The following is a 26424-nucleotide window of genomic DNA, read 5'->3' on the forward strand; positions in this document are numbered from 1 at the left end:
ATATCCTGTTGAATTGTGAAATATTAAGAACAAGGCAGCAAAACATGCCCTACTGAACAGAAGATTAGGAAACAGGAATCACTGAAATATAATTCTGGATGACCTTGGGGAGAAGGAGGGGAAAGAAGTTAGTGCCAAATTTTTACTGTAGGTTCTGATTGTGATCTTTGCCCTTTGACACAGCTTGCATTCAATTCATGGGTGGTACATGGAACTTCTAGCTCCCGTTGACTCCAGTAAAGTCTTAGAAAGGTCAAGAAGGCCTGAGCCTTGCAGAGAAATCTAACCATGCCCAGGTAATTCCTGATACTTCTAAAAATAATGAGCACACAACACTTTGAAACAGAAACCTTAAAGGGAAAAAACATCAAACAACAACAACAAAACAAAACAAAAAAAAACAGCATCAAGTTTAGGTTAAGTAACTTTGGGGTTCACATTTTATTTACTCACGAGTTCTTCTAGATTCACAGATGTTAGAGAAGTAATAATAATAATAAATTAATTTAGCTGATGTACATCTCCTGCTTATCACATATGCCTACTATTTCCCCACATTACCCTTGAACTGAACTCAGTAATTTGTGTTTGACAGAAGAAGGTAATTTTTGTCTGTATGACACCATTCATCAGCTCCTCCAAAGTCAGTGCCTGTAGCCTATTGTGTACTAATTTTAATTAGGCCATGGCTGCATTAATAGTTGTTGCTGGTTTGCTATTTTGTATTTGTGCTTAGGAATCCCAGTTGTGAACCATTTTGCTCTCAGTGTTCAGAAGTGCAGCAAGAATTTATTCCCTGCCTCCCACAGATTACAGTCTAAAATAATTCAATGGGGAACAGTAAACTCCCCATGCTTTCTTACAGTATTCTAAAGGCTAATGCTTTGGTTAGAAAGGTACTAATGGATTATTATTGCTAATACTAATTAAGGAAACATGAAAGATTCAACACAATTTCTTAAAGAAAGCTTACTGAAAATGAAGAGCTAAGGTCTCGTTCTTATCCATTTTGGATTAAAGCTCTACCTAAGCAGTGCAAGGAGAGGAAACATAATAAACTCACTGGCCAGCCCTGAGGACTGAGGCACCTGAAAGTTTTTATATTCCCATCTCAGCAAGTGTCAATACTATCCCTGAATGTGACTTTTGTTATATTTACTTGGTAAGTTTGCTAGTTATTCTGAAGTGCAATGATTTATGTACCCATAATAATGGCACATTAGGAACAGTGTGTGTTTTACAACTTGAGGCCATAGGTATACATGACAGCAAATGTTGGCTTTAGGGCTCCTGACACCAGTTCAAAACGCCAAAGACAGTTGATGCAAAAGGCTGATTCTAAGTCATGTCATTCAACTGTCTCCAATTTGTTCAAAAACAGACGAAGGGTTAACTTTGTACCAACAGGCTTTGTACCAGAGTAGGTATTGTTCATCTACATCATCCCATCTTAATACCAGCACTTATATCACTTGTTCTCCCATCTCTGGAAAAAAACATAATGCCAAAATAAATTCTGATGTGTGTACTCTGGCTAATGTGACAGAAATACAGACATCTGACTGAAGCTAGGCTGGATCACATTTGTTCACACAGGACAGATTTTGCTACTGATCACTAACAAACATAGCATTAATGATCGCATAACTGTAGTGTAACCTGGTACTCTGAAGGAAGGAATAGCTTCTTCCTGTCTCACGACACAGCATCTTTTGTCCCAATCAGTATTGATATGAACAACTCCAAGGTGTCCAGAAATACCCCCTGCCCCAACTGAAATACCTTCTTCTTCAAGAATGACTGAATCTGTTAGTGTCCTCCACCCAAACGAATAAGGCATACACTTAACCTCAAACTGAAAAAAAGGAAATAGTTTCATACCTGACAATATGGGGTAGATTTTCACTTTCCCAACCCAAATACCACATGGGAAATGTTCTTGGTGGGTAGAGCTAAAACACACCCCAGATAATCCCATGATTGCTCTAGTAGCCAAAACATCCTACGGTGTTTTTACACCATGTCCTCCTAATGAACAGTGTCCTGGGTGAGGCTCTGCGGCTGGCCTTGTTTTCCACATTCTGTAGTTATCTGTGTGTCATTTTCACAGAATTATATGAAAATGCTTTCCAGTTTTTACAGACTTCTTTGGAAGGAACTGTTTTTACCTACAACAAAAGAACGTTTTTGTTTCTTAACAGCACCGAGGATAAGCCAAAATGCACTAATTTCTCCTCACTTGTTAAACATTTAACATATCGCTACCCACACCCTGTAATTTCAAGACTCCTAGGATTTATATTTTAAAAGCATAATTGAAACTTCTTGGCAAGGGCCCTATGACTTCCAGTCAAAATGGTTATAGAAGAAAAATTCTCTGTCTTCATGTAAAAGAAATCCTGCCTAAATTAAAAGCAGTTGATATTAGCTCTTTTTCCCCTATAATAATATCTAGCATTAAGATGACAGCTAAAATATAAGGTGTTCTTGCATTTCAAGGGACTGTGAAAGGAAAAAGGGTTGGTGGGGCTATTTTGGTTATGCCAAGCTGAACTCATATTTTGTCAAAACATCAGTTTGCCCATCTACATATGGAAATGCATTTTTAATTTAAAATTCATTCAACATCTCATATATTAACCCATCATATCATAATAATTCAATGTCTAATCTAGCACAGCAAGGAAGGTTCAAATGTTCCTATTGTGCGTGGTACACTGCAACAGCAGTTTTCTTAAAATTTTAAAATAATTTAGATGAAAAGAGCTCATCTACATTATCTCATTTTCAAGAAAACTGGATGTGGGAGTGTTGCTGGGGTTCATCACTTTTTTCTGTCCTACACGAAAATATGTAAAAGTTCTGGAGAGAAGCAGGTGTCTAAATCATATCAATACAGAGGGCACTTGGCTTCCTATCTTTTAGCAAAATTGATCTGATGAAAGCAGTACAGGGCAAATCTTGTGAGGAAATGTCAAACACCATAACCTATACTGAAATATATGCTTTTCTTTTTTAGTCTCTTAACCTTGTGTTTGTCTAAAGAGATCCTAGAAACTCTCTGTAGCTGTATTGCATCATTTATTTTTTCCCCTGTTTCTGCCAGGCATAAAGCTAGATCCCAAACCAACATCTTTGGCCATGGACCTGGGGCAGTAACAATCCTGTTTCCTTTGCAGAACAGTCATCAAATTTCACAGCCAGTGTTTAGATAGCATTTAGATACTTCCCAGTGCAACGAGTATGCATCTCACTGCCCTCCTCTGCCAGTGAATGTCCCCTTTGCAATAACACCTGACGCATTACAATCCTTATTTCATACTACACATACTACAAACTGTTCTGATTTTGCTTGCAATCCAGTATTTTATTTTCTACATTTCATTAGCTTACAGGGAGAAAAAAAAATGTTGACTGTATTTCATTTCCTGCTCAGTGCTGTTGCCTGTAGGCCAGAGACTGATGGCAGATCTACAACGCCAGATCAAAACGAAAGGACAGATCTGAATTTAAATTATTCAAAGTAGTGTTCAAAAATGGGCTCTCCCTGCTACAATCTGCATTAACAATTACACAATTACACTGATGCAATGGTAGTTCTCAAAGAAAAGCATGAGATTCATGATGGGTACAAAAGCTACTCATCAGTCTACCAAAGTTATGAAATTCTATTGCAAAGGAGATGAGAATGATCACTAATCTTATTGTTTTCATAGTAGCTCTCCTAAAATAGCAATCACTTTCAGTAGGTAAATAAGATTTGGCCTTACAGGAGATAAGAAAAAAATGTTGAAGTTATGCTAATGAAAAGCCAAATGGACTGCTGTGGTTGCCATGACCTTTTTTTGTAAGCTGTCATCAACCGTGCAGGTCTATCTGTAGTTGAGCTCTAAGACCCTTAGGCAGGGAAATTGTTAACTCATTAGAGAAAGTTTCATCTTTGTTCTAGAATCTGTATAATGCTCAGCAAAAGCAGCCTTAATCCCCTTAATACAAATAAAAATAAATAAAGGTATAATAGTAATGTGGGGTTGGAAGGGACTTCAAAGAACCAGTAGTCTATCTCTTGCTTTGAGGAAGAATTAAATGTGCCCAAGCTATCCATGACAAGTTTGTCCAGACAATTCCTAAAATGGACCTCTCTCTTCAGAAAAAAAAAAATGGGACTTTTCATTTACTCTCTGAAGTCTGTCTCACTGCCTAGCTCTTCATATATTTAAAAAGTGTTTCCAATATACAGGTAGAGGGGAGACGCAAGGGGAAATACTAATTATGATAAAAAATATTTTGTGTTTTGTTTTTTCTTGGTCAGGATGACTGTGATACACATGCTGATAAGGCAAAGAGAGCCCCAAGTTTCAGCAGGACAGCTTCAGAAAAAGAACACATTATATCTGCATAATCAGAATACTTCTGATGTCAGTGCCTGGTTTCATATGCAGCTATTCAACACTGAGTTACACAGAAAATGCAGTTAAGTAGCTCAGAAGTAAGACTACATGAAATCTCAGTCAGAAATACAATAAAATATCATGAGTGTTTTCTCTTCTATCCTTCCCCAAAGTTTGCATATACAATGTGCTCCCTCTGTTCTGTTCTGGAGGACAACGACATCTGTTTTTTGTCACAGTAAAGAAAATCTTTTATTTTGCTAATATAGATAGTGTGTCCTAGTCCATGATTTCATTGTTGCTAATGTCTACCTTTGGAATTGTAACATGAGAGAGTATCAAACTGTAAAAGCTTCGATATGTTTATTTTGTTGTTGTTGTTTTGTTTGGTGGTGTTTATTTGTTTTTAATATGAACCTGGGTAATTGGGTAAATATTCCGTGAAATAACCCATTGTAGAATAAAATTTTGCTTTTTTCACTTGGACTCCATTCAACACAAACATAAATGTCTTACTGATACAGTTTGGAGGATATTCTTTGTAAATTTAGGTTAGCAAAACCCAAAATCGTGTGTTGATAGACAGGAAAATCTATGTCTAGATAGGACTGAAAACATGCAGATATAACTGAGCTAGCTCTAATCTTCTAATCATCTACTTAATTCCTGTATTGATGGCAGAAAACCTAACAGAACATTGGTTTTGCTGTGAGCAGAAACCAAGCTCAAGTGCAAGCACAATGTGCAAGCATAATTTTGAGCAAGCAATATTACGCTTGCACATAAACCTGAACACTGACTTGGCAGCTGTATCCTATGGTATGCAGTCTTAAATTAAAACTAGCTTGGTATGTCTTACATGTGCTATAATCACACTTCAGTCTGAAGTCTCCATATAGCCTAAATGGAAGCAGCAATGCATACTTCACACTTAGAAATGGTCTTCCAGATCTGGCCATCTGTGGGACAGATGTGCAACACTTTTCTCACATCCATAGCAAAAACAGTTTCAGACCAACCTTCCTGTTGTGCTTCTTCTCAACGACCCATTTCCAGATCTCACTGATGGTAGCAGTCATGTTGCATGTTTAAGAGCTTTGGACCAATTTTCACCCATCCTGTGCTTAGATCTCCCCCTTGGCTCTCTTGGCAATGTCCCTAATGGGCATAGAAGTGAACAGGCAGGAAGATGACAACTGTGGCACTGAAATGAATGTGCTCCTACTAAAATGGGAAAGCCGTGCAAACCACGAGAACGTGTGTTAAATTTGATCACAAGAGCTATTGGAACAGGAATCCTGGACTGTCAACATACTTTGGGATCTTGTCAGATTTTATCAAACAGGCCCATAATCCCTTCACCACTGTGAGAACCGAACACACACCCTATTGCACTAATAATCTAGAACTGACTACAAGTTAATTGAAAATAAAACATAAGAGCCTTTAGTGCACTTTGCTGTGTGCATTTGCATAACCACTTCCACCCCCCCCCCCCAAGCTACTATTTTTATAATATGATCAAAGTGCTGTAGAGAAGAAAACACATCAGGGTGCTCTACCATCATATAAAATGTTTTTCACAACATAAAGTACTCATCCAGTGCTCCACACAGTTGCTAGACTTCACTTTCAGATGAGAAACCTCTGCATGGAGATGATTCTCCACAACATCCATTGGCCCTTCCAGCAAGCAATACCTACCACATGGCACCCAGTATGGACTGAAAAGCAGAGGAGCGCACGGGTCGGTGAAGCTGGAGCCTTACAGCGTTACTATTTAAAAGAAGAAAATGTGCTGCTTTTTTCTGATAATATTTGAGTCAGAGCACTGCACGTTATTACCCTACAAACTACCCTGCTGCTCCTTCTGTAGCTGTAAAATGAAATTGGAACCCATGGAGAAGGGGGTCTAACATAGCTCATTGTGATTATGTACATTTCACCTAACGTGTCCTCAAATCTTCTGGTGAAAGTAATTATGAAAGTGAAATATATGGTAATATGTGATGACAAGTGCTTGTTTTCCTGCTCAGTCATTGCAGCTCTAGTGTGGGAATATTGGGTGCCATTGTCATATCTTGCTGTAGCTTTGTTTTTGCTAATAATAATAATAAATGCGTGTTGTTAATACTATTAAAACTACTTAAGAGTTTGCAGTTTGTTTTGTGAAGAAATAGTACATGATGAAAAAGAAATGTCTTTACGTTAATCTAGTGCTAACATGACTTGTAGATCTTGTTGTCTGAAATAGACTTTTCATACCAGTTCGGATAAACAAATTTTTTTCTCATTTATTGTACCATGAAGGACAAGACTAGTAACTGTAGATAGACTAAATGAGAGCAATTACTGGTATTGCACAGATATCCATTACAGCCCAGCAGCATTAGCATGTTGTGTCCTGTTTGATGAGAACTCAGCACAGTGGTATTTGCTAATGTTATTACTTCTACAGTCAAAAGAAAGTGAAATGGGTCAAGATTCAGGAACTGTAACCATAGTAATGAGTAGCAGGATTCCAGCGTTTAAAGGAGAACTGTTAATTTTTTGTAGGAGAGAAAAAAACAGGGAAATAATATAGGAAAAGCATAAAAGACTATAGCCTACCAGCAATGCCAAAGGGCCCAAACCTGCTCCTAGTGAAATTATCTAAAATCCTACTGATTTATTGGAAAGAAGATCAGAGTTTAGTCTAGCAAGTAATAACATTTCTTTATGAATTAAAGTTGCTAGAGAGGATACTCCTGTGCTTGGCGATCCAAGGAGTCCTAGTCAGAACATGAATCTCCTTTCCCCAGTTCTGGCCTTTCCATATGCCCAAACAGAAGGACGCACACTCCATTCTAAACAGTTAAAGACGGCCCTTGCCAAATGCAATAAGGATTGAAACTTTGACAATTTCAGCATGTTGTGTTTTTTTTTTTTCTTTTACCAATAAGCAAACATTGCACAACTCTTGAAGAAAAGCCATGTTCCACATTTTCCAAGAATTTTAAGAATCACATAGTTTAACTGTATTTTATTCCCACCATACCAGTTTCCAGGTAATGAAAGTGTATGATCTCATACCATACTACATGAGATTGAAATTCTGTCCTCACACCTATGCAGTACTCATCACTTCAGTAATGTTGTATGAATAAACTTTAGAACAGAGTTTGTTCTAAGATGCTAAGATTTCAGTTGCTTCCACTTTGACACATAGTAGAATCTAAATTGTAGGCAGGCAGCCAGAGAGCCGCAATTTTTTTCTGCTCTTTACAATTTATTTTTACCTCTTAGATTATTGATTTACTTATTAATCATTTTTAAATATTCCTTAAAATTTGATATTTTTTAACCTGAGCAATTGTATTTGTATTCTCCAATTTTATTTCCAGGATGCTTTGTTACCTTTCCTTTAAGTGTATTGTGCTTCACCAGAGTGCAGTCTCTATCAGTGAATTTTCTGCATCAGAAAGTTAGACAGTTAGTCAAAATTAGCCATCAAAACTCTCCCCATCTGTGGAGAGAAGCAGTGAGGGCAATTGACCTGTCTTTCCTTAGCAGCTACATGAGGAGTCTAGACAAAGAGCTTAAAATAGACAGCTAGCTTTTAAATAGGTAATTCTGGTTTAGGTAATTAACAAATAATAAAAATAAATGGTTGCCAGCCTCCCAGGATGTTGCAGATTTTAACTAAGGAACAAAGGTGCTTTGAGAATGCTGAAATATTTGGTTAATACTGTTCAGCTGTTTCTACTTCTGGTTCTTTTAAGTCCATCTCCCATTTTTGAGTTAGTTCACTTTTGTTAGACATGAAATACGGCTATAGGGTGGTTACATTCTACTTTCTTTCTTGTTACAGACAAACCCCTTCAACCAGGAAATTTGATTATGAAAATCAGGCTTCTGACAGAAATATTAGGTTTCCATTCTTCCAAGGGAAATTATGATGTTCTGGGGCGTCACAACCCCAAGCAGCGCTACAGGCTGGGAGATGAGTGGTTGGAAAGCTGCCTGGCCGATAAGGACCTGGGAATACTGGTTGATAGGCAGCTGAATATGAGCCAGCAGTGTGCTCAGGTGGCCAAGAAGGCCAACAGCATCCTGGCTTGCATAAGAAGCAGTGTGGCCAGCAGGTCTAAGGAGGTGATTTTCCCCCTGTACTCGGCTCTGGTGAGGCCACACCTCAAGTACTGTGTTCAGTTTTGGGCCCCTCGCTACAAGAAGGACATGGAAGTGCTTGAGAGAGTCCAGAGAAGGGCAACGAAGCTGGTGAGGGGTCTGGAGAACAAGTCTTACGAGGAACGGCTGAGGGAGCTGGGCTTGTTTAGCCTCGAGAAGAGGAGGCTCAGGGGAGACCTCATCGCTCTCTATAGGTACCTTAAAGGAGGCTGTAGAGAGGTAGGGGTTGGTCTATTCTCCCATGTGCCTGGTGACAGAACGAGGGGGAATGGGCTAAAGTTACGCCAGGGGAGGTTTAGGTTGGATGTTAGGAAGAACTTCTTTACTGAAAGGGTTGTTAGGCATTGGAATGGGCTGCCCAGGGAGGTGGTTGAGTCACCACCCCTGGAGGTCTTTAAAAGACGTTTAGATGTAGCCCTTAGTGATATGGTTTAGTGTAGGACTTGTTAGTGTTAGGGCTGAGGTTGGACTAGATGATCTTGGAGGTCTCTTCCAACCTAGACGATTCTGTGATTCTGTGATTCTGTGATGTTAGAGTCCTGGTGGTCTGCCTAACTTTTCCTTATCTTAACCTCCAAACTCCCTCTTGCTCCTTTCATTCTTAAGCAGTGCTTGACCGTGATTATTTTTCTCAAAGTGGCTTTAAAATAACTTTTACCCTTCTGTGCCCATGGGCCCCCTCCAGGTCTTTTCATGGTTACTCAAGCCTGAGGCAATCCCTGCTGGACCTAAGATGCTTCAGAGTCTTATCACCTCTCTGTAACATTCTGTCTCACAGGTAGTCTCCAAAAATCAATAGAATGCATATCTATAGGGCTTCCTGTATGTCCAATCAGTTTCTCATCAGGTGCTACAGGAGAAGGAACCAAAGGGGAACCATTCAGAATGGAAGGAAATGATGCTTCAGAAGAGACTTTAGGCTGCTAACCTTAAATCTTCTCACAGTTGAAGTGAGAGAGCTGTTGTTTTATGGTATGACAACACAATATGAACCCTGGTCAACCAGATGTGACATGGCTGCTGCTTTGTGAGGTGCTATATATGCCAACTGAGTTTGCTCACACAGTAGATAAAATGTAAAATTCAGGTCTTCTTTCAAAGTTTCATCTACTACTAAGGTTTACCACATTCTATGATCCCTTGTGGTCAATCAGCAATCAGCTTGGGTGCAGGAAATAATACTGAATTAAGAAAGGAGATAAAACCAAAATAAGAAACTGAAATCAAACCCAGCATGCTCTTGTCTGCACACACACGCACACAAGATGGTAAGACTTGCTGAAGCACATAGTCAGAGATTTGTTTTTCAAAAAGAGGTAGAGCAATAGCTTTAAAATATTATCTTGAATTTCCTTAGAGGTTCCCTTTGTAAATCACAAAAGATTGAAATAAACTATCAACTGCAATTTGTTAATTTTATATGCTTTACTCCCTATATCTATTTGTGAAAACCTGCCAGAAAAAAAAAAAAAAAAAAGGTTTTAGAACACATTAGTGATTTCATGTGTTCTTGAAATTGATTTTTTTATTTATTTTCGGTACTTAATCCTCCTGAATGTTTGGAATGAGTATCCAGGAAAATGACTGCTACATGCCATGTAGTAATGAGCACAGTAAATCAATTACTAATAAACTGTTAGTCTGATTGAGACTCAGAACATTTTCTAAAGGGGAAAAAAAAAAAATCTTTATAATAATTTCCTTACTGGCATATAATATAATTTTATATATATATATAAAATACAATTTGAAACAAAAAGAATTGCATTTAAAATAGCTGCAACAATTTGTACAATGCTAAGTATCACAAGAGACTCCTGTCATTGTATGAAATTTTCTCTTTAATGTAAATGCACTGTAGAACACAATATTGCTTAAAAATAATATCACCAATTTAGGAGGAAATGAAAAGGACTTCATCTCCCTGAAATTGCAAAGTTCAAATTTTTGTTATGTGAACTGAGATTTTAGTAGAAGTTCATGTTTAGAGCTTACTTGAAGAATAAAACAAACTGAGCTGTGTTCATTTAAAGGGTTAATAGACTTCAGAGAGAATATAAGTGTATGCTGAGAACATCAAGGGAATGAGAGTGGGAACAGAACGATATCACTGCTGTAAGCAGCGCTATCAACGCCAGAGTTTACAGTGTACTAATATGAGCTTCCGATGATATGAGCCACAGCAAAATTCCTGCAACACAATATCCAGTAATACTGAGCACAGACTCAGAAAGTGTCTCTACACCAGTTAGAAAGAGCTTACACCTTTTCTTTAATCAGATAAGGAATGTTGTGATGGCACACTATGTTTACCCAACACCTAATGCCCTGAAATATCACCTTAAATACTTGTCAGATTGTTTTCAAAGAGACTGGATCTCACTAGTGACGCATTTGTCAGGAATGTCAGCTTGTATCGTTCCTATGACCCCAACACAGAGATATTCAGATTTACTAATGGACTCCTGGGAATAACTATGAAAATAACTGTTACCCTCTTGAGAAGAATATGGAGAAAGAGCATGACCTACACTTATTTTGAAACTACAGATGTGTAACTGTCTGTACTGGCAGCATCAATTTAAAATGGGAAAAGGTGGCACTGATTGTAGCAGATTTGAGAAATATCTGTCCCACGTATATCTGGCTCAGAATTAGCCCTGAGATGAGTTGCACAGTAGGTCAGCAGTAGCAAAAGGTCAAGCAAGATGCGAGGGGGGAATTTTACTGGAATTTAGGATTCCATACTAATGAGTTTGGAGAATTTGCAGGCTGAGATACTCTGCAAAGGAAGCCATATAGACTCAGAGCATAGCCATCAATTTAGATTTATTTTTGTATTTCCTGCTAGCTGGTTATTAGAGTCCTTAATAAATTTTTTTCCCATGTTTTCAGTGAAGAGAGAACTTACCAAAATAAATTATAAAATCCCATCTTGAAAAGCCCTTTTTTCTCTAGATCCACTGAGCATTGTACTGTATGCTGCAGTGTCAAATGTTTGCTAGATGTTTATTTCTTGTTTGTTTGTTTTGGTTTTAGTTTTTTAATATAATTAGATACAAGGTTAGTAACAGAAGACTCTCTTCTCAATGGTAGCAAAATACAATAAAGGTACAATAACAAATCCTTTCCAAGGGCTGTGTTTTGCATTTATTACTGATTAGACATTTTCACTGCAGTCTACGTGATTCAGTAGATTTATATTTTTGAGGATTTCTGTATCATTTCAGCCAAAAATCAGTGAGTTCCATTCCAAAAATAATGGTGGACATAATATGGCATTTGACCTACATAGAAAACAAAGTTCTAGTGACCTTTTCTTTGATAAATTCTAAGTCCTTATTTTTTGGAGCATAGGCTTGCAAAAGGGTGGAAAAATAATTTTTTGCAAGATATGTCTCCTTTGTTGCTCCTGCAAAACTCCATCAGAAACAAGTCAAAACAAGTCTTAACACGTAAGTCAGACTTTGAAAAAAGTAAAGGCATTCTCCTAAAAGTGAGGCAGCTGCACTGCCTATGCCTTCTGACTCCATCTTTCTGAGCCAAACTCTGGGCAGAATGAAACCACTGCATGGGGATGGATGGAGAATGGGGCAAGAGACAAAGCACGTTAGTGAAAGAGACATAGATGGGAGATAAGCATGTTAGGGATGGAGGGATGAATGGGAGGCAAACATGTTAGGGGGGTGAGGGAATCTGGAGTTTTACACAAAACCACAACAGAAAATCTATTGATCACATTTAGGCACCTACAGAGGTTAACTGTCCAAGTCACAAAAAAATATATATATATATATTTAATCAAAAAAAACTGTTAAGCATCCATGAAGAAGCCACTGCAGTTCTACAGTGAGGAAGGACTAGGGGGTATGTGTAGATGTACTCACAGCTACCTTGCCCTTCCTATGTCACACAACCCTAGTCTATGACAAGTGTTCTCTGTCATCACCTCCCCACCCCCCACACACTCCCCCCAGTAATCCAAAACTTGAAACACCAATGATGATAGAAGAAGCTCTCCTGTAATAACTGATATTTAAATCCAATACAGAGGTGCTACATAGAAGGTGAGAGAACATAATCCTATCCTTGTCCTGCTTTGTGAGACAGAAGGAAAGTTAACGGTGGTAAGGGTGATTTTTTTTTTTTCAGTTGTGGTCACTGCTTCCTAGGAGTGGATCTGGGAGCATAATGTTCACTTTACACAGGCCCATGAACTCACCACATTTACAATAAGTTCTGAAGGGACTGAAGCTGAAAAAACAGAAACATATCCCTCTGTGGCTTGTATATACCAGAATTTAAATGGATGCTGATTTGTGCTGACATTCCTATACACTTTCCAAGGCTGTAATGACTAATACTTCCGTAGAAGTATCATCTCTGACTACACTAAAAGCTTCCACTTTCCTCAACTATAAAATTTAATTTAAAGTTTCATTTAAATTAGGAACCTCCTCTTGCCTTGTAATTTTCGTGCATAAGAATGTTGTAAAATAAACTTATTACAAGAAAAAAAAATCAATTGGTATTCTCATTTGATTTTTCCTTCTAAACAAAATATCTATAGCTGTTGATGGACTGTAACATTTCATTTGTAGTAAAAGAACAAGTAAGCAATATAAAGGTTTTGTTTGTTTGTTTGTTTTTGTACTTTTTATTATCCAATTTAGGTTTCTTCCTAGCAGGATACAAAATTGTCAATTGAATCCCCATGCTCAGTAACTGAAGCTTAACACCTTGGAAATTATTATTTTTTTTTTTTTTTCACTGAGAAGAAATGAAAAATCATCTGGAAAATATTCCACCCTTTGATCTAATACACATCAATTTTAGACTTACCTTAATGGCTTTAAGGGTGGAATTCCTTATTTCCAGCCTTTCTCTTGTTATCAGGACAACATAGAGAGTTCTGTTTACCAGCAGTCAAATGATTTACAGATGACAGTCAAAAAGGAATTTGCAAAGTCTCTGTTCCATGAAAAATCATGATCCACTTAGCTCAAAAAAAGATCTCTAAACTACCATTTTAAATATTTTCAAGAATACCTAAAAATCTAAAAGTCCACACTGAAGCATTTTTTTTTCTTTTCTTCCACCATAGGTTCAAAACATTTGTAGTCCTTGCATCTATCGTAAATATAAATTAATGTTTCATATACAGGGCTAGAACTCTCTATCTGAGCTCTTCAAGGGTATTTTTCTTCATTTACTGCTTAGGGGACAAAGAAAAAAAAAAAAAAAAGAAAAAAAAGAAAACTTTTTTTCTTTCCTGTGAACTATTCTCAAAGGACATAGGTGGTGTAAATACCAAGCTCTTAGCCTCTGTTATACTCTTTCTTTTGGGTGTGTTTTTATGGCCTCCTCTTGCAGACCTTGCTTGCTTTGGATAAGCTTCATTTACATCAGTATTTAAACTGAAGTGAATGGAACTTCTTACGTAAGACACTACTTGACATGAGCAATGTCAGCCAGGCTTTTTGTAGGTATTGCAGGATATTATTTTGCCTTACAACAATAGCATGCTTCAAAAGAAAGGGCAAGAAAGGAAATCTCCTTTGAGCCCAAGTCCTTTTGAAGCCACACACTGAAGTCTCAAACCCTAAATCAGTACACATACCCTTCATGAGAGCACTGAGCAGTTTTTACCAGCCTGAAACTTTGCATTCATTTGTCAGACTTCAGTGACACTCATATTTGTGAATACAGATGTTTTCTGAATTGAAATGAATGGAAGCATTCATTTACACAAGAAACTGGCAGGCTACTAGTGTGAAGTGGTATATGTCAATAGACTTCAGGTGTCTGATGCTCTACCCACAAAATCTTAGCCAGTATATAGGAAGGGTATTAGTATGTGCAGCCTGCAAATTTCAGCATAGAGTGCAGTAGCATACTTCCAGACTTGCCAATACATAGATTTTGTGTATGTAGAAATGTATATGAAAAGCAGATAGGATGCAGGATTTTTTCAGTGTTCATTTAGGATTAATTTGTCCTTGATGAGTATTAAACACAGAGAAGGGTGAAGCTGTAATGAAGTTTCTCAAGCTAGCAGCCGTAGTGGAGAATGAAGATCACTGTTATCCCAAAACTCTAAAGAGCACAGAGACTGATGTTTCTCCAAACTATACATACCTCCAAAATACAAAAAGATAAAAAAGAAATAGGGTGTTACTTCTTTCTTTTCATGTCTTGTATGTTTGACCCAAGGCAGCATCACTGACTTTGATGGCCAAGAACTCCATAAGACTCCATGAAAGACAGCTAACCCATACCTAACAAGTAAGTACGTTTAGAAAAGGAGCTAATCTTTCACATCCCCGTTTTCCTTCCCATTAACACCAGTATCACTTGTCATTTATATTAAAAAAAAAAAAAAAAAAGTTTTCTATTTTTCACTATGGATAAGCATGTAGATTTGTCTCAGCACATAGAATTGTCTCAGAAAACAAGTTTTCACTGTGTGCCAGAAAAAGTGGCCTAGGGCTTGCCCTCAGAGTAGGAGTACCCTTTCCAGAGGCGCTTGCTTCTAAACCGCGTGGCCAATGAGGTGCTGTAGGAGGCATGGCAGCCAGCCAAATAGATATGAGACAGCTTCCAGCAGACGATAGGTGCTGTGTGAAGTAAACCTGTCTAGCTTCATGAGCCTCCAAGGCAAGAAAACTCCAGGCTCTGACTGTAAAACTTTTCATTGATACAACAACTCAGCAGTCCTTGTATACCCACTGAGGTCTGCCAGGTCCTCTTCAAGTGTCATCTAGTCCTTTCTGAGCTGCGTATGTGAGAAGCTGAGCAACCGAGACTCCATTCTGTCATATTATTCACATGACTGTGAATCAGCTTCTGTGAGGATTAGAAAATGTTTAGAACCAGAAAAGATCTAAGAGAGGGTGTTTGATTGCCACAGTAGTTTGCAGATCATGACAGCCTAGCACAAGAAAGCCCATAACCTTACGAAATGCAAGTGTTCCAGGACAGCTAAATGGAAGATTTCACTTGCATAATCTGAGAAAAGTTCAGCTCTGAAGTATGACAGGAAAAGTCTTGCTCAACACTGTTGTTTCCATTTTAACTCAAACTGAATAAACAGATCCAAACGAGTCTGGCTTTAGGACAGGAGATTTCCTGAATGTACTCAGGTGATACATAAAGCTCTGTAATGAAATGAAACCTGGCCAACTACTTGAGACTACAACATTCATTGTTCTAATACCTAAGGAAATAGTCTCCCAAAATTATGCCTTATGAAGATGCATTTCACTCTCTTTTTACAGGTTTTCTGTATAAAGATATTCTGTACAGCACTAATTCCTAGGTCTGAATAATGTCTTCAGAAATGTAACAATATGGAGCCATTACGCTATGATAACAGAATGGATCAGATAATATCACAAGACTACTTAACGCTGTACATTTTTGAAAAATGTTCCTATCTCTAAGCAACAAAGAGGCCTTTATTTTTCTCTGGTAAGGGAAGTCTTTTCTTACCATTCTGTATTAAAGAATATGTCCTACACCCTACTCAAGAATAAAATGGTGTGCTCTACTTCTCAGTCACACTCCTGTTACACAGAACAGTTTTTGGGTTTTGATATAAAAATTACCCCAGCCTTCCAGAAATGTCTGTTAACCTTTGCATTTCTAGCTGAAATGCTAATGGAGATAATTCAGGATACCATGGGAATTCATGGAGCTGGACAGGGAGATATTGACCAGTAGGTACAATATTGTAAGTGAAGGACATTTTATTTGTTCTTCTATTCCTACATCACAAAACAGTTTTCAAAGTGTGAAATGTTATTCTCAGGGAAAATTTATTGTCATAATCTATAGAAACTTTGATCAAATATGCTAATATTTTACTAGTTCACAAGTCAAATATGTTGAATATGATGTATAGCAGCTAAACCATCTCTATACTTTGAATGCAAATCTTTCTCTTTGAAATGCTTTGTACCAAACACTGTTTTGTCAGAACTCCTAAATGTTAAACTACTGTCAGCCTAACAACTTCTGCTTTAATTAAAACATTGTAAGGTACCTTTGGTTCATTTCTGAACTTGTCAGCAAGGGCATGAAAATCAAAGAGGTAAACAGAAACCCAGATACAGTACAGGGTGGTATTATGGAAGATTTCTTTCAATTTGGTAGCTGTTTTTAAGTCCTTCTTGTTTTGAATTTGCTGTTGTTTGTATTGAGTTACATACATAACCAGAGTTCTGCTCATTACATGGTGCTTTTGTAAGACAGTCAGAAAAACATCTCTGCAGGATATCTGGTAGTATATGCAGAACTTGGTCAAAAATAGATAACATCTGAATTACCACCATAAAGGGGAAACTTTACACTAGATAATCATTTTTAAAGCTTTTTAAAATAAAATTATTAATATTATTATAACATTGATTATTAAAGAGGACAGGGGCACAGAGCAGTGGGAGGGGACTATTTTATTACTTGTTAACTAAAAATAAAAACATGCTTGGATTAGATTAGGGTTCAGTCCTGAAAGTTGCCAAGCTTTCTGGTCCCAATTCAGTAAATCACTTAAGCATGTGCTTAAGTTTTAAGCACATCATCAATTCCAAAGAAATGATCTGACTCACACATGCCTCGTACATTTCTGGAATAGAGCCAGGGATCTCAGGACTTTCCAGTATTAAGACCTTCATTTCCTAACTGAGCTAAAAGTAAGAGGTAGATTGCACAGAGTTTGAGGCCTCCCACAGACCTCCACATTGGCCACACGAGTTGGGAATCACATCTGGATCCACTGTAACCCACATGCCTCACAGTGTGTTGTACCATCCCTACCATGGTACAGAACTGGCCACAATGTCCCTGCCCTTCTCCCTGTCAGGGGTGAATCATATTCAGTATTGCTGAAATTCCTACTTATCCAAACAAGCAATAATAGAAGCATTTGAACAGAAAGGAGTTTTGAGTCATGTAGGTGGTTTTCTTGTGTGGGAAACTACTCGCTTTGTATCTTTGTGATTAGGAAAGTCAGCTTCATTTGCCTCTGGCTGTCTGAGGCAAACAACAAAAAGAACATTCATTCTCTTATTCTTTTCTCCTCTCAGGAACATGGAAAGAGGAAAAAAATGTTAACTCCTATGTCATAGCCAGGTTAGAAGAACATATTCCCTGTTTGTAAGGCATCACTTCTACCAGTGATTTTTTTTCTCTACCAGCCTTATTTATTTATTTTTTTTATCCAGCATTTTATATCGCCTACCCTGAAATCCCATTCAGCTAGACAGAGAAAGTGTTATCCAAATGCCTGCTGAGCAGTGCACAAACAACTATGCTGGGACATCAGCAATATTGCAATGGATATGCTCAGCATTGTATCAAACCCTAACTGGAAGTGGTATCTACCCAAAACAGGTCAGGATCTGACTAGAAGAAGCAACTGCAGGATAGAGATGCAGAAGATGCAGTGCAATAACACATTACATTTCTCTGTGTGTGCCCTTGTATTTTCTGGCATGCTCTGACAGAAATCTTAAAACTGATCAGTTTTCATGGAAGACATGAAAAAAACAAGTCAGCTTTGGAGATCTTTATAAGCCAAGAGTGAGGAGCAGCATGGGCAATAGTCCAAAAGGGTTTCTCAAAAAATTAACAGACAAGAGACACGGGCACCACAGTCAGAGAAAAGATAGCAGACAGTAGCTTCTCACAGCAGCATGAAAGTGATATGACTGGTTATAAAAAAAGGTCAGTATAAGATTTTAGTGGAGGCAGATCTGGAGCACAGCATCGGATCTGGAACCTATCAAGAAATATGGAGGGAGAATGAGGAGAGCAATCCCTCAGACATGTTGAAAACCCAGGGAGGACGCAATTTCAAGAAGAGCAGGCTGTGAACATCGCTGTGTTGAAGATGGCTGGTGAGCCAAAACACCAGTCAGAGGCATGTTGACTGAGCAGGAGGAGAGCAGAGGGAGAGGACTCCTCTGAAAGAGAGGAGCTCTGCAGCCCAATGAGAGTAGTGCCTGCCGTGAGGCCAGGGATTGCAGGGAAATGCTTTCTCTTGCCTGGATGGGAGACAGGCTGTGCAGGGGAAGCATTAGCATGTAAAGACACACATATGAGCAGATGGATACACTGGATATTAGGAGTTGGGATATGAAACCTTTCCCAGTTCTGCTCAGCTTTGACACCATGCCAACAACTGCACTCTCCAACTTGAAACAGGTATTTCACGGAAATTTTGCCCAGCACCCAAGAGATTTTTTAAAAATCAATATGACAAACTGTGACATCTTTCCCGAAGAGAGCTTAACAGGTTTGCATCAATTTTGCTAGCAGCCTTTGGGCTGCATTTTCAATCTAAGTGTAGAGTACAATGTCTGCTGAAAGTGTTCAGCTGAAACTGGTGACATCAGCAGTGACAAAGGATGGGAATTGCTTTTATGCTGCTCTCAGCAGCCTTAATAGAAAAAAGTATTAATCATAAGTGGGAAAAAAAAAAAAAAAGCTGTCAGAATGTTTCAGCTGTTCTACCATTAAATTGTACTGGCTATGTCACTTATTAGTTCTGGACTGACTTTTCTATTTTTAATATAAACAAAGGGTAGGTAATTATAAGCAACATCTGCATGTACGCTCCCAAAGTGTGGATAAAACCTCTCAACACACTGAAATATATTTGTTAGTGTATGTACTTAGCTCCTGTCTTGTAATAAGAAACAAAGTTATAGAGAAAGATTAAAAGGAAATAGTCTGTGCTACCTCTGGTCATCTCTTTATTGATATTTTAGGTAAGAGATAATTAGCCCAAGGAAATCTATTTATATAGTTATGTACATAGACAGTCTGTCTGTGTTAATCCACAAATAGATCTATAGATTGCTGTGTCATCAATGACAGAGACAGGCAGTTATGAATATTTCAGAGAAACTATCAGAAAGTTGAAGTGCGGAAAAAATTACAGACTTTCACTTCTATGCAGAACATGAAGGAATGCTCATAAATGTTTGGTAGCTGAATCTGAACAGAATGGTCTGTAGATTAAATGGCCATGAAAATAAAAATATTCTCATAAATAATGTGAAATTTACATCAAGAGAATTCAACATTGCAAAAATAAATATTAAAGGAAAAAAAAAGTTTATTTAGGTTGCACAAAGGTATAGCCAGGTACCCACTTGGCATCATCTTTTAATTTTTTTAAATGGGGGGGGGGGGGTCACCTACAGAAGGGTGGAAATACAGATTTGTAAGTCATTCCTGACAAACATTTTTTTTTTCCAAACTGCTTTAAGGTTTTGCTTGTTTGAATTCAAACTAAGCTTGTGTGTGCTTTCTCTAGCAAAGAATGGTTTATCATCTTCCCCTTTGAAGTAAAATTTTATATTTTTGAGGATTATCTAGACTAAAAACTACTGATTTCTTCAGCCTTTCATTGAAAAAAATGTTTTCTAGAGCTCTGGTCATTCCTGTTGGTTTCTTCTGGAGTATATGCAATTGTGCACGTTCCTTGATTATATGTTAATGTTCTTATTTCTCAGCATTTTTAGTAACTTTTTTCTGAAGTAGTCTCTTATTTTCAAAAAAGCAATTTAATAATGAAAAAATAATGAAGAAAAATACAACGGTAATGTAAGTAGTACTTTATCTGAAAGCTGTTAGAAGAAAACATGTTCAGTACATGCAGAGAAAATAACTAAGAAAAAAAATATGCACTTCACATCACAATTGTATGTATTTACATGGTTATGACCACTAAGATGATCATTCGTAATCTTTAGTACATCCTGCAGCCCCTTGTGAGAGAGGGAAGTATTATTATTCCCATGCTACCAACAGGGACATAACAATTACATATATATTAACACACTTATCAACAGTTACATATACACACATCAAGACAGAATTATATGCATTTATTTATCTTTGTATAAATAATATATCTCTATATATTTATTGTTATTATACTCAATGTGGAAATACCTACATTATCTTTGAAAGAGCTCGCCAGTGTTCCAGAAACAGCAGTTAAGCCGAGTTCCACCCACCCAGGCGATTTGCTCAGCAAAGAAACAAGATTTATTAGCTTGTGCTAACATTTAATACAGTTATTCTGTTTCTGATGCACAACCAGCTTAGGTTTCTCCAGATAACCCAGACTCATGCCCTGACAAAATACTTGAGCTGTATTGCCAGATCTGTGATAAATGAGCATCTCTCTCAAATTCCACTAGTGCCCAAACCCTTCACAATACTTCCTCACCACATACCTTGCTTCGTTTCTTTTCTTTTTTTTAATTTATTTTTATTTATTTAATTATTTTTTATTTTTTTTAGGAAGTTTAATGACTCTAGGGTTAAAGCAGAAATACAGGCACAAGACATGTCACCTCAAGTTGAGGTTCTTTCCACACTCCCAGTACAACTCTTTCATCAACAGAGGAGGTACCCACCCTTTCTTCTGGGTAGGAAATAACATGACTCAAAGACAACTAGCTGAGACTCGTGGCATACAAACATACACCAAATACTCCATGTAGACCTAACAATTAGCTGTGGCAGGAATAAAACACTCCTTCTGAGAGCAGGACATAACTCTAATGGCATTTGATGCACGAAGGTAACCCATTTAGCTGTGTCCTGGAATCTTCATGTTTCTATCACAGGGCTTCAGGTGCACCAGACAGGAGACTGAGCTGCCAAAATAGCCAACAGAGCCAAGGAAGACCCTGCAATGAGTGACCAGGAGGACTAACATGCCTTCTTATGCACACACACACAAAAAGGCTGGGGGAAAAGCAGTGTAGGGATTTTAATTTCCAGGAAAATTCAGAAACACTGGATATGCAATAAATGCATATTTTAGAATCTCATTCATTTCTGAAAAGATATTGTCATCCCCTGTCTGGACAATATTCAGAGTATATTTTTTCATAAGTTTAGAGTGAATTGAAGTTTTGCCAGAGTAAAAATTGACTAAGAAACTGAGCATGCACAAATGCCAAGACCCAGGACCCACATGAAATATGAATGTCAAGATCAAATCAAACAGCTTACTGCAAGATAAAAGCTTTATCTATATATACACTGTACATTCTGTGTAAAGGAACATTTCAGTGGACTGTTAGACTTTGTTAAAATATTCCAGCTACATGCCACTACACACACAGACACACACATAAAAGAAATTTAGTTTACCTGCATATAAAGACATCATGGAAATTTCCTTTCACCTATTCAAAATTTGATAAGCAATCACCAGAAATGTGGAGAATTTGTTATTTTACCTCCTCAGTATTGAGTTACATAGGAGAGCTGAAATGTCTGAAGCAATGAATATAGTGTATTTCCCAAATTACAAAATTATGGGTACATACAGTAAAGGTCTTAATGATCACAGTGAGTAAATCACACCTTATTTACACATTTTGCACTGACACCACAAAACCCATTCTCACTCTTCCCTTTGCCGACACCTTCAGTCGCATCATAGCTGAGAGCTGCTCTTCATTTATATGTATTAAACTAAAACGATAAATTGCTTTCCTTTCCCCACAGCCGCAAGCATACTACGGATGAAGTCTATACATGTAATATGATCATTCAGACTGTTTAGTAAAAAATACTTCATTATTTGAAGAATCAGCATGTGACATTTTGAGTTGAGTTGAGTCCACAGACCAGGAGACTTGCAAATGGATCTCGTGTAATATTTTCATGTTAACTCTACATCCATGTAACCAACTCTAAACTTCATGGTCATGCAGTTCCCTGGTAGCCAAATACAATCTTGCAAGACAAGGTTTCTCATTTGAACTGGGGACAGAGCTTCTGCAAAGAATCCCCAGTGGCAGATTATTTTTTCAGCTAAGTACATGGAGACAAATGCGGAAGAGAGCAGCTGCTATAGCATCTTTCTGCCCAAACAATAATAGTAGCTATCCATCCAGATGATTTTTGAGTTGGCAGACATTTAGTTCAGCCAGTCCAAATGCATGAGCTCTGCTCCTAGAAACTGTAAGTGAAACTAGGAAAGCCAAAGAGAAAGACAGTCAGAAAGGGAAGGGGGAGATACCTAAGGAAAGGAGGAAGGGAGAAGGTCTAAGGCTAAGAAAGACGAGGTAGCAGAAGGATGAATAAATAAAATCTGAGGGCTGTAATTTTGTAACCTTTATGGATTTCTCTTTTGTTGGCTTATCATCAAGTAGACTGCCTATGAATAGATCAGAACTTTGGTTAGGCTATCTCATTAACATTCACATTAATAAAAATCTACAAAGTGAAGCACATATTAAAGCCTGTTGGCTTTGGTTGTAAATTGTGTTTTCATGACTCTTGATATAAGGACAATTGGTCACCAATGTGGGTTTGCACACTATCCCTTGCCTGAAGGGAGCCAGGTGGCTCACCAAATAGGGAAATTTGGGGACAAAGAGGCAGGAATGGCTCAGATATTAATTCCGACCCAATACATTAAAGCATGCAGCTAATGCCAACTACTGAAAACTCAAGGCTATACTTTTTAAGTATTAATTTAACACGTAGCGTATTTACCTCTTCACTGTCATTTTTTTGTTACTAATTTATGCAATGTAGGTATTTTTCATCACTATTTATTGCTGCCATGTTTTTACACTTGTAAGACATATATAAAAATATTTCCTATATTTTTCCTTTCTTTTTCTCCATAAAAGTGCTAGATGATTTTTTGTTGTTTAGCACTCACAGTTTGGAAGACTTCAAAATAAGTTAGTCTATCACCCCCCACAGGTACTTCAGGTGTTAAAACAAATTTGTGCCAATCCTGTACATTCATATGCACAGAGATGGCCAAGAATAGGATTTATCTAACCTAATCTAAGAGATAGGAATCTAATCTACACAGTTGTCTAGGCTACAGTTCTGTTGTCAATTGAGAGACGCAGAAGTCTAAGATAGGAGGTATGAATCACCCCTCTGGAGGCAAATCTCTCTGTTGACTGCAGAGGGAACCTAGGAAAGTTGCTTAGACTAAACATCTAACATTCAAATGATCAAAACTAAATGAACTGCATCGTATTTGAAGTGTGTGAAGAGTACACTGAAACCAATGCAACTATTCCCCTGACAAAATTTATGTACGTGATAAAATAATTATATAATATGTTCTTTACACTATCCTTTTTTTATGGGAAAGGCTATTTACCTGCAATGTGTTTAGAGGAATACAGCTTTGATCCCTTACTGTTATTTCTTTGTTAAAAATATTATGGGATGTAAGTCAGAAAGGTATAGAAAAGTATAGAAAGAAATACATTTAGCTGTACTTTGCAAAATATTTTAAAATATAACTTTTGCTACCTTACCTGATCTTTCATTCATTGTTAGAGCTGGCCAATTTGTTTCTGAACGGGAGTCTTCACAAGAATTAATGGAAGTAAGATCAGTTATTAAAAACTGCGGTATAGAGGTGTTTGTGAATAACAAAATTGAGAAGAAAATGTTATTGTCATATATCAGCAAAAACTAATAATGATCATACATCTGAACCCTTAAAACTTCAGCCAAGAATAGCTGCGATGTTGCCTGACTTCCAAGATATTATTCATAATTGATTTTTGGTAGGAACGTGCATCTAGTATTTCGAGAGGTAAAAAATATTTCTTTGAAACTCCTTTGGTAAACTTAAAAAATCTTAAAGAGGTTAAGGACTTTTTAGTCTCACATGCCTGAGAGGCATTTTGTGGTCTTGCTGACATGAGTCCTGGAATGAACACTCAAAGATATATTTCCTCTGCACTACCAAATCACTGATTATGAATATATTTCTTCCTTTGCGGAGAGCAAATAGCTTTGTTTTTTTTTCCAGGGACGGAAGGAAGCAAATCCCACCCGCCTTGAGGCATTTGATTTCAAGGGCCCTCTCTTCAGGCAGCATGTGTTTGTGGGGAGCAGAGGCTCGGCATACACGCAGCTATAAGCAACTTGCCAAAACCCACTCGGCAAAACACCGTCCCGCTGACGTAGCTGAGGGGGTGACTGCCGTGAGAAGGTATAGACTTAAACAGGAATGCATCCCCGTGCAGAGCCCAAAAACTTGGAAGTTGCCATGCTGAGCAGTTAGGAAATCCACCCCCGTAGCCCAGGGTGCACAGCTGGAACACAGCCGCAGGCCTCTCGGCGGCGGCTGCAGGACACACTGGCATCAGCAAGTCGCTGAGACACAGCACACCCCGAAAAGGCTGTGATATGCCCCTTTTTCACAGCGGGCAGGAGGTGTGTAGGCAGACACGCAGCCGAGGCATCTCCACATGCCACTCAGCTGTCAGCTTTGTAGCGTCGGCCTGGGATCAGGTGGATTTCACTCGGCGCTCTGGGGAGACAGACTTTACCGCTTTGTGACTCACGCTTGACTGGGGGAAGTGGGAACAGCAATCATTTGTGAGTCACTATATTGTATAAGGCTTTGGAAAATCATTTGCCTGCATACTGTATAAATACATATTGGAAGTGTATTAAATATGTTGAAGTAATTGGAACACAATTAAAATGTTCTGAAGCAAAAGAAAAAGAGAAAGGTTACTCATTACCAGTCTCTTCCCTCTCACAGAGATAACCTATTAGCAGAAATGTGCAGTATTTTCCTTTTCAAGTAGTCAAGGCTTTAAAATTCTGTCTAGAAATAGAACCATGTGAATAGTTTGAGGTGGGGGTTATATTTAAAGAAAAAAAAATAGCAAAGTTATTGGCTTCCTGACATTTTTTTCTTTTCTTTCTTCCTTTTTTTTTTTTTTTTTGAGTAATGATTCCAAGCACAAGAAAAATGCAAGTTCTTCTGAAACTGTAGGAACAAATAGATTTTGAAACTCCCTCTGAAAGCAAAGTTGTGCAAAGGCCTACTGCTCCAACCAAGTCCTCTGAATACGATAGACTGTAAAAACTGTTACACAGGCGGGAAGAAGCCTGCGGGGTGGAGTGATGGTCCATGCAGTTCTTTGCTTTGCTAGAATTTAAATGTGGACCTTAGAAAAAAAGTGTCTTCGGGCTAGATCTACAAAAGACCTGAGGTGTCTGAAGCCTCTAGAAAAACATATAAGTTGGGGTGAGATGCCTCATACTTGGATGTGTCAATTGATGGCAATACCAACCACCTTTCCTCAAGACTGAAGCCATGTATTTGGAAAGGAAGAAATTTTGTCAAAAGTGGCTATTTTGGGGACAATTAGCTCTCCAACTCAGTGCACTGCATGATCAGACAAGCCGTGGTGGAACATGACGGGTGGTGGCAGGATGGGAAGGGGAACTGACCCTCTTCCACACCACCTTTAAGTCTGGAGTTGCAGACAGGTCAATTTGCAGAGAGCAACTGCTTCTTATCACCAAAAACTGAAGCTAAACTAAAACAAATGCAGGCAATAGCTGATTGCTAGATAATTGCTATCACAGCAAAAACAAGTTAAAAACAGATCAGGCCAGGGCAAGTCTGGGCATGTTTCTAAGCCCTGCAGTGTCAGGTCAGCAGAAAGCCCTTGACCTTGCAGTGGACAAAGTCGTACTCAGTGGCCTGCACAACAGGGGCTGGGAAGCAGAGGGGAGGTGAAGGATGGTGCTTTCACTGCTGTGAGAAGCAGATCTGCCTTAAATACGTGTGGTATAGCTGGGGCAGTCTGTATCCTCAGTCTGGGTATCAAAAAGTGTCCTGTTAAGATACTCCTTGCTAAGCCAGAGATGTGACTCACTCTGTTCTAGAATGCAGCCAGGGTGCCTGGGCCAACTATTTTCCAAATTATAGCCTGAATATTAGCCCTGATGTGAAAACCTCTTCCTTTGTGTTTTCAGCCACATGGAGCAAACCCTCCAGTCTCTCCAGAGTGGTGGGATGGTGAGAATATCATTTTTTTTC

The 26424-nt window shown here is 38.2% G+C and overlaps 1 long non-coding RNA gene across 3 annotated transcripts in view; it reads right to left on the minus strand.

The window, feature by feature from the left end:
• The window catches only part of LOC310896893, a 46945-nt gene extending 24402 nt beyond the window's left edge, over window positions 1-22543 (minus strand). For all 3 annotated transcript variants that reach the window (XR_014581904.1, XR_014581905.1, XR_014581906.1), the window contains exon 1: window positions 20530-22543. This is a non-coding gene — a long non-coding RNA (uncharacterized lncRNA). The remainder of the gene's footprint in view (window positions 1-20529) is intronic.
• Between the last annotated feature and the right edge of the window lie 3881 nt (window positions 22544-26424).

This window comes from Anser anser, assembly GCF_964211835.1.
Source record: "Anser anser genome assembly, chromosome: 3".
Classification (NCBI taxonomy): domain Eukaryota; kingdom Metazoa; phylum Chordata; class Aves; order Anseriformes; family Anatidae; genus Anser; species Anser anser.